This window comes from Rhinopithecus bieti, unplaced genomic scaffold (genome assembly GCF_001698545.2).
Source record: "Rhinopithecus bieti isolate Rb0 unplaced genomic scaffold, ASM169854v2 scaffold_31531, whole genome shotgun sequence".
NCBI classification, from domain to species: domain Eukaryota; kingdom Metazoa; phylum Chordata; class Mammalia; order Primates; family Cercopithecidae; genus Rhinopithecus; species Rhinopithecus bieti.
This window is the reverse complement of record NW_016814088.1, coordinates 603,860-610,523: the sequence shown is the minus strand read 5'-3', so window position 1 is coordinate 610,523 and position 6,664 is coordinate 603,860.

The window sequence follows — 6,664 nt, the reverse complement described above, 5'->3', positions numbered from 1 at the left end:
GCCCGGGCTGGAGTGCAGTGGCCGGTTCTCAGCTCACTGCAAGCTCCGCCTCCTGGGTTTATGCCATTCTCCTGCCTCGGCCTCCGAGTAGCTGGGACTACAGGCGCCCGCCACCTCGCCCGGCTAGTTTTTTGTATTTTTTAGTAGAGACGGGGTTTCACCGTGTTAGCCAGGATGATCTCGATCTCCTGACCTCGTGATCCGCCCGTCTCGGCCTCCCAAAGTGCTGGGATTACAGGCTTGAGCCACCGCGCCCGGCGAAGTGGTCATTTTTAATCGTCATTTTACAAGTGAGAAGACTAAAGTTTAAAAGATCTCAGAATTCTGTACTAGCAAGAGGCAGGGGTAGGATTCGAACCCAGATCTTTCTTACTATATCAAATAGCATTTAAGAATAAATAAGGGCTGCCCACGGTGGCTACGCCTATAATCCCAACACTTTGAGAGGCCAAGGCAGGTGGATCTCCTGAAGTCAAGAGTTCAAGACCAGCCTGACTAATATGACAAAACCTCATCTCTATAAAAAATTAGCCAGGCACGGTGGCATGCACCTGTAGTCCCAGCTACTCGGGAGGCTGAGGCAGGAGAATCGTTTGAACCTGAGAGGCAGAAGTTGCAGTGAGCCAAGATCGCACCACTGCACTCCAGACTGGGCGACAGAGTATGAGACTCTGTCTCGAAAAACAACAACAAAAAATGAATATGTTAAGGTTCAAATGTAGAATCTGATCCTTTACATTCAGTAGAATTCAATATTAAGGGAACAGGTATTTCTTATTTTAAAATATTTTAATTGAGTTAAAAATATGTGATATAGGCATAGTATCAAGCATCATATTTATTAAAAATAACATATAAATTTGCATTGATTGAGGGAAGGCTAATGAGAGAAGGGAGTATTTGATTTGAGGATCAAAAGTAGGTGATATTGTCTCTACAGAGATGTGGAGCAAGGACATGTTAAGTAAAGGCAGACGTGGCCAAGCCCTTAGGAGATACTAATGTGACTAGAATGAAAGGTGCACAGGAAAGGTGAGTACAGAGTACGACTGAAAGCAGCTGGGTACATTGGGTCTGACTCTAGAGGTCACAGCCAACAGAATAAGTACACAGTGCCTGATTTAGTAGGAAAACGGGAGTCATTGATGGCTTTTGAGCAAAGGAGAGACTATCAAAGTTGTGCTTTAGGAACATTAATCTGGTCAGAGCATGTGTAGAATTAATTATTTCAATCAAATAAAAGGAAATGAGGCCATGGGCCAGGCTCAGTGGCTCATGCCTGTAATTCCAGCACTTTGGGAGGCTGAGGCAGGCGGATCACCTGAGGTCAGGAGTTTGAGACCAGCCTGGCCAACATGGTGAAATCCTGTCTCTACTAAAAATACCAAAAATTAGCCGGGTATAGTGGTGCACACCTGGAATCCTAGCTACTCAGGAGGCTGAGACAGGAGAATCGCTTGAACCCAGGAGGCAGAGGTTACAGTGAGCCAAGATTGCACAATTGCACTCTAGCCTTGGCAACAAGAGCGAAACTCTGTCTCAAAAAAACAAAAAACACAAACAACAACAAAAAAAGAAATGAGGCCAGGAAAAGATGTTCAAAAAGGGATCAGAAAAGAAGGGATGAGGGCAAGACATTTCAGAGGGAAAACTGACAGATAGAAAAGCTATTTGGATAGAAACAGGAATGAGGGAAAAGGAGGGTGATATGGTTTGGCTGGGTCTCCACCCCGGAACCTCATCTTGAATTGTAGCTCCCATAATTCCCACATGTTGTGGGAGGGACCTGGTGGGAGATAATTGAATCATGGGGCAGTTTTCCCCATTGTGTTCTCATGGTAGTGAGTAAGTGTCACAAGATCTGATAGTTTTATAAGGGGTTTCCCCTTTCACTTGGCTCTCATTTCTCCCTTGTCTGCCACCATGTAAGATGTGCCTTTCACCTTCCACCATGAGTGTAAGGCCTCCCAGCCACGTGGAACTGTGAGGCCTTTAAACCTCTTTTTCTTTGTAAATTACCCAGTCTTGGGTATATCTTTATCAGCAGTGTGAAAACAGGCTAATACAGAGGGATAAAAATTCTATGTAGGTAGCAGAAATTAAACACAGTGCGTCAAGGGCCTACAGAAAGCATACAAATGTTAAAGATCTTTATTTAGATCTTTAGTCAGAATGAACAGTTGTTTTATAGTTAACACAAAGGAAAAGAAATTTCAGAGACAGTCAAGTCTCCCAAAACATCGGTAGTCAAAAGAATAATTCAACCTTGACATTTAGTTTCAAACCTTTGTCTGGGACAGTATAGAAAAGGAAGGGAAGTTATATTTTGTTGAATTTTAAAACAAAGTATCATATACAAAGTATGTCTCAATAAGGGAAAGTATACATCAAGTATGCCTTAATCAAGTTTATTCTAAAAACCTAAGCAAAGGAAATAAATAAAAGTATAAAACATCATGACTGCATCTGGTTAAAAAGCGCGCTGGAGAGCCAATGCACCTTGAAATGAGCTGAATATTTCTTTTAATTGATTCCATGTTATTTGCCTGAGAAACTATAGTTCCTATCCACAGCATTCACACCATCAATGTGATAGGCTGATAGAAGCCAGGGCTTGGGACTACTGAATCTCATTGTATCCTTTACTCACCAAACATTTGACAACACAGGAGCAAAACCTGAAAGATGCTTGTGAGGCACTATGAAATACAAGCTGCAGAAATGGTTGTATTGATCAATCACTTGCCCTTCAGAGAAATATAATAAAATCACCTCTCCTATCCCTCACCCCAGGTCATACCCACAGCTCCCTTCCAGCATCTTACTATGTTCTTCCAGGTCAATTTCAGGAATCTTTAGATAAAAACAAACACAGGCCTTTGTTACTGTTCTTCCAGCCCTCTTGTATTCTGTTGGTTTTAGAGAGTATAGAAAAACTGTTGGAACTCTAATTTTATATTTTATGTGCTATAAGGATCAAAACAAAAATCTCTGAGAAGCTTAGAGATCTAATGTTCACCTCTTTTTCTCAGCCTTTCACTGGATTCTTTGATGAGCCTCCAAAAAATATCTCTGATCTGAAACCAAACCCAGATGGAAATTTTTCCTGGCCTCTGTCCATCTGGTCAGCCACCTGTTTCTCTCTATGCTAATACAGGAAAGGGATATGAGAAAATTGAAGGTGCTGGCTCAGAGCCTGTAGATGTCTGGGAAAGGTGGCTTTTAAAATAATCATTCTTTATTCACTGGCATGCTTCAGTGCCACCTTCATTACTTGGAAATGCAAAGTATCCCAACAATATTTATTAAAAAAATAAATGAATGTCAGAGTACATACTAAAATTTCAGAGCTGGAAGTCATCTTACAGGCCATTTAGTCTAAAGCTGCATTTCATAGTTTAGATAACTGAGGTCCAAAAAAATCGATTACACTCTAAAATTAACATATTTAAAATGAAATGTTTTTTAAAGGTAGAGAAATACTCAGGACAGAACAAGACCCTCAAAGAAAAGTAGATTTGAGCAAATCATACTTTTAGAATTCAAAAATACATTATTGAAAGATTAAATTAATGGACTGGTTGAAAGTAGAGCATACTTATTCAAAAAGAGATAAACTAGGAGATGGAGCTGAGGAGTGCTCATAAGATGGGCAGAGTGGGGGAAATGGAGATATATTATGAAAATAATATAATATTCTTTGCTTAGGATTTATATTTTATATCCCTACAAATGCGAAAAACAATGGTAAGCAAGTAAACTGGTAAACACAAAGGTAAATCTAAGAAAGTCTTGATTCTAAAAATCAATACTAATAATAATGACTAGAAGACCAGGCGCAGTGATTCACACCTGTAATCCCAACACTTTGGGAGACCAAGGCGGACAGATCATGAGGTCAAGAGGTTGAGACCATCCTGGCTAACATGGTGAAATCCCGTCTCTATTAAAAATATGAAAAAAAATTAGCCAGGCGTGGTGGTGGGCACCTGTAGTCCCAGCTACTCGGGAGGCTGAGGCAGGAGGATGGCGTGAACCCAGCAGGCGGAGCTTGCAGTGAGCCCAGATCGCTCCACTGCACTCCAGCCTGGGTGACAAAGTGAGACTCTGTCTCAAAATAAATAAATAAATAGTAATGACTAGGCGGAGAGTTAAAAACTAGATGTAAATAACTAGGATTGTCTTGTGGTATTTTCTTCAGCGATGGAAATGTTCTGTATCTGTTCTGTCCAATCTGGTAGCCATTAGCCACATGTAACTATTGTACATTTGAAATGTGGCTATGCACCTAAGGACAATAATTTTTAATTTTATCTAACACTGATTAATTTAAATTTTTTTTTTTTTTTTTTTTGAGACGGAGTCTCGCTCTGTCACCCAGGCTGGAGTGCTGTGGCCGGATCTCAGCTCACTGCAAGCTCCGCCTCCCGGGTTCACGCCATTCTCCTGTCTCAGCCTCCCGGGTAGCTGGGACTACAGGCGCCGCCACGTCGCCAGGCTAGTTTTTTGTAGTTTTAGTAGAGACGGGGTTTCACCGTGTTAGCCAGGATGGTCTCGATCTCCTGACCTCGTGATCCGCCCGTCTCGGCCTCCCAAAGTGCTGGGATTACAGGCTTGAGCCACCGCGCCCGGCCTTAATTTAAATTTAAATAGACACATATGGCTAGTATCTACTATATTAGACAGCACAGTTTTAGACAATAATAACATGGCAAGTGACTAGAGCCGATCGAAGTTAAAAATTTAAGATCTTTGTATTATTTGGGAGGAGAATGCAGATTTTGAAGGCAGTTGTTTGTGTTAAAAATTTAAGGATAAAGGCTAGAAAAATCAAAATAGATTGTATCATTTCTAAAGTAATAGAGGAAAAGGAAACAAAACACTATAAATAAACAGAAGATAGTAAGAGAGGTGAAAAAATAAATCAAAGAAAAGCATAGTAAGTAGAAAGCACAAGAAATACAATGGAAATAAATAAGCAATGAACTAGTTTATTCTTTGGTGGAATACAAAAGTTTAATGGAGCTACCATATGAGAACACTGGGTGAAAATATCAGGTAACAAAAGATATACACAGTATTAGGCCCTCTTATATAAAGTTACAAAACGTACAAACTTACTATTTATTTTGCTAACACAAAAATATAGCAAAATATAACAATATTTCTGGAATGAATGACACAAACCCACTCCTAGAAGAGGGACAAAAAAAGGGCACGTCTTCGGTTGAATACAAATATTTTATTTAAAAAAATACTTGAAGCAAAATGTTAATACATGCAAAATCTGGGTAGTGAGTGTGAGTTTCAAACTATTTTCTGTTTGAAACTGATAATAGTTTCAAGCTATTATCTTTTATAAATAAAAATTAAAATTCAAAAGGAACACATTAGGCCAAACCATCCAAATACTTTCCTCTTTTCTTTGTGTTGGGTTATTTCCATCTAACTGGTTTAGATCTTAGGAATTAAACTTGGTTTCTTGTTGATTAGGAAAGTTCTGTCCACAAAATAATAATCTAACACTATTATTAATGCCCTTCCCACAGCGGAGGACTGAGGAGCTGGATATCCCATTTCCACAGGGAAGCTCTGTTTCCTTAGAATGGGGATGATGTGGTTTAGATGTTTGTCCCCTCCAAATTTCCTATTGAAATGTAATCCCCAGGCCAGGTGCAGTGGCTCATGCCTGTAATCCCAGCACTTTTGGGGGCCAAGGCAAGTGGATCACTTGAGGTCAGGGGTTCGATACCAGCCTGGCCAACATGGTGAAACTCCATCTCTACTAAAACTACAAAAATTAGCCAGGCATGGTGGCACATCCCTGTAATCCCAGCTACTCAGGAGGCTGAGGCAGGAGAATCACTTGAACACGGAAGGCAGAGGTTGCGGTGAGCCAAGATTATGCCACTTCACTCCAGCCTGGATGACAGAGCAAGACTCTGTCTCAAAAAAAAAAAGAAAAAAAGAAAAGAAAAAAGAAATGTAATCCCCAGTCTTGGAGGTTGGAGATGGGGCCTGGTAGGAGGCGTTTGGATCAAGAGGGCAGACCCTTCACCAAATGGCTTAGCACCATACTTCTGGTGATAAGTGAGTTCTTGCTCTGATCTGGTTGTTTAAAGTGTGTGGCATCTCCTGTCTCTCTCTCTTGCTCCCACTCTCACCATGTGATGTGCCTGCTCCCCCTTTACCTTCTGCCATGATTGTAAGCTTCCTGAGGCCCTCACCAGAAGCCAAGTGGACATTTGTTCCATGCTTGTACAACCTGCAGAACCATGAGCAAATTAAACCTCTTTTCTTTATAAATTATCCAGTCTCAGGTACTCCTTGATAGCAGCTCAAAAATGGACTAACACATGGGGTTAGCAACACCTTCCCACACCCCCAGTGGATACCTGAAATGGCAGATAGTACAAACTATATATATACTACATTTCTTGCTATTGATATGATAAAGTTTAATTTATAGATTACATTCAGTAAGAGATTAACAACAATAATCAATAATAAAATAGAAAATTATAATATACCAGCATCACTATTCTTAAATTTGGGGCCACTATTAAATTTAATGAGGGTTGTTGTTGGGAAGTGTGGGGATCCTTGGTTCTTGTCTTCTTGACAAAAAGAATTCAGTCAAGAGACCAATTAGTAAAGCAAGCAA